This window comes from Gavialis gangeticus, unplaced genomic scaffold (genome assembly GCF_001723915.1).
Source record: "Gavialis gangeticus isolate Ggan-Ray unplaced genomic scaffold, GavGan_comp1, whole genome shotgun sequence".
Classification (NCBI taxonomy): Eukaryota; Metazoa; Chordata; order Crocodylia; family Gavialidae; genus Gavialis; species Gavialis gangeticus.
Window position 1 is genome coordinate 23,745,221 of NW_017729027.1, and position 3,225 is coordinate 23,748,445.

The following is a 3,225-nucleotide window of genomic DNA, read 5'->3' on the forward strand; positions in this document are numbered from 1 at the left end:
GCCAGCAGGGGAGATTATGCTTAGGGGCAACCAACATGGGTTCATTAGAAGCAGGTCCTATCAGACCAGCCTGGCGGCCTTCTATGACCAGGTCACAAAATCCTTAGACACAGGGGTAGCAGTGGACATAGTCTTTCTGGACTTTAGGAAGGCCTTCAACACTGTCTGTCACCCCATTCTCATTAAAAAATGGGGGACTGTGGCGTCGACACCTACACAGTCAAATGGGAATAACCACACAAAAGTAACCTTTGCTGTGAATCTGTACGCAAGTTTGCCAAGGCACTTTGCCTTAGAGTGACTTCAACTGATACCTCATCAGACTAAAGTTAAAATTTCATGTCATCGGCCATTCACAAATGCTCTGCAGCTATGATCATTTGCTACATTGTGGTGTAGACCCCTTTTGGGGGCCTGATTGCATGAAAAATGAAACCTCAGTATACACACCAGGATTCTAGGTTCCTCTCATAGAGTTATCGGGTTGGAAGGGAACTCTAAGGTCCCCTTGTCAAAAATACAGGACTGATATTGCATCACCTATAGGAGGCTTGAACTTACCTCTCTCACTTCCCAATGAAGTGCTCTGACTATAATACTGAGAGCACACTGTTGTCAGGCTCCTACTTACTTTGCTTGCATACATCAGTTCTTAGCATCCATACGAAGCATATGTCAAGTATTTATGAGTACAAAGGAGCATTGGCTATGTGTAGGGGGTGCACGTGCCCCCCTCGAGATTGACCACTGCTGCTGGCAATGTCTGTGGGCAGTCACCATTTGCTCCCGCCACCACCACTGCTGGTGGCATCTGTGGGTGGTCGCTACTCGCCACCCCTCCCCCGGCATTGAGACTGCTGCAACTTCCTGTGTGGGGTACCCACTCAGGCTGCCCTTGCCACTGACATCATTGTGGCCGACTGTGGGTGGTCCCCACTTGCCACCACCACCACCACCTGTGTGTGGTCGCTGTGCCCCTGCAGCCTCAGGAAGCATGAGGCGTTCGTGCAGCGGAGCAAACAACATTTCCTGCTTCAGCAATTCCAGAAGTGCTTGGTACTCACTAGTCCTTTTCTTGAAGCTGGCCCTCTGGGCCTTGAAGAAAGCAAAGTACACGGAAGATGGCTCTATAAGGCAGATTATCTTCTGAAACAAAGGAAGGCCTGGATTCTAGCCTATGGTCTCAATGACTTTTCTTCACCTTGTCTTTAATAGGTTTTGAATAAAATGGACAAACAAGAGTAGGACAGCTTCTCTCCCTCTGTGGACAGGGACTGCACCAGAACCCAAGGGCCTTAGCCTTTGCATGGTAGCATCAAGCTCTTTTAGCTTCTAGTTCATATGCTTTTTGTCATATGGTAGTTTTTCTGTGATGCTAATTGTAGTTTTTCTATGATTAATATTTTGGCATTTATATGGTGTTACCTGTATACCCAGGAGATTCTGCTTGCTTTGGAGCCTACATGGCTATTATCGAGCCTTCTGAACATGCTCAGACAGGAAGTGTAGGTTGAACATAGATGTACAATGGAAACTAGAATTCAAACTCTCTAAAAATGCCAAAGTTGCACTTAGGTAGCTACAGAAGCCCAGTGTAAGTGTGTAAATGTAAAACAGGACTTTAGTTCTTAATGTGCATGGGTTGTCCCAGCAAATATTGCCCTAGGAGCATTTTAAGTGTTGTGTTTGATTTGCTTGTGATTATAGTGTATTTTAATGGTTTAATATCTCTTTTCATAACAGAGTATGTGTTTTCATTTAGAAAAGATTGTCTTAAGCTCTTTTTTTCTGATTTAAGTACACGAAGAACATCTGTACAAAAAATTCCTTGTGTTGTGGTTAATGTTTAATATTCCACAGTGTCTGTAAACAGAAATGTTGGCTTTATTTCTTCTTAATAATCTTCAAGTTTTTTCACTGTAAATAGAGCCAGAATTTTATGAGGATGATTTTTTTTTTACCAAAAAAGAAATGTTTGTTTGTCTTTTTATCTATAACTCCTTTAATTTGTGCTGTGCAGTCTGTTCATAAACAACTTTCTCTCTTAGTAATGAAATAGACACACACTTAAAATTTTAATGTAGCCTGAGATTTGGTATGTGCTTGCACTAATATCTAGGAAGGGTAATGTCCATGAGCATATATTAGTATTATTAGACTAAAACAAAAATACACAAAATTGTTCAACATGGTCTATACCTGCTCTTCAATATTTAAACAGAAATAAATCTGCATTGGAAGAGCTGCTAGAACTCAGTAACTAAAATGTGTGATTGCTTCTTATAAGGAAGAAGGTGCTTATTTAAAGAAATATATTGGCATTACGTTTTCCTAGGTTTAATCCAGACTATAGCTGTCACTATATACACATGGATGTCTGTAGTTCAAATTTAAAATTTGGCTCCAGTTGGAATAAACTAATCCTCACTAAATGAGCATTAAAGTTAACGCACACTAGGGCAGTGCGAATTAGGCAATTTAAATGGTATTAATTAACAGGTATATACAGCTTTGCTTTGAGGAAAAACAGTCCTTAGGAACTCAGATAAGCATTCTTAGCAATGCAGACAAGTATTGCAAATATAAATCCCCTAAAGAGAAACTCAGTCGGGTTTCTGCAACACAACAGAGGCTATCAAGCACAAAGTAACATCTTTATTAAGTCAAATGTGCCAACACCTCACTGTGACTAAGTATCTGTACCCTGACTAAGTTCCCAGGCCTCCCCAGGCATATGGGCTACTGGTCTGTAAAGAAGGGGGAAAACCCCCTTGATTGTCTATTAACCATTGATTCAAATTAAAATTTGATTCAAACTGTGATGCAGATCAGTTAACATCAATTAGAAAGCAGTGAACATGTCTACAAATGGCCACTGATTCCTGTAAAACAAGAACAATTAAAGTCAAGGATTTCTCATGATGGTGAGCAGTCATTTGATCCCCAGGCTTCCCTTCCTTCTTTGGGATAATGTTTATCTTTAAATATGCTGACTCTTTATCTTTAAGCAGTCATTGCCTGGGTCACAGGAGGAAGGGGAAAAGTAGAGGAAGGATGCTTCCTGTCTAATTGTCCCTTTTTCTTCCACCATATCACTATATGGTATTCCAAGTTTTATACACTTCTGTTTTGTAGTCACAAGCCTAAATCTCCCTTGCATTTATTTGATGCAGAACTCCCCAATTAAATTATTAAATGCCTAAAAATCTTCAGAATTTGATTTAA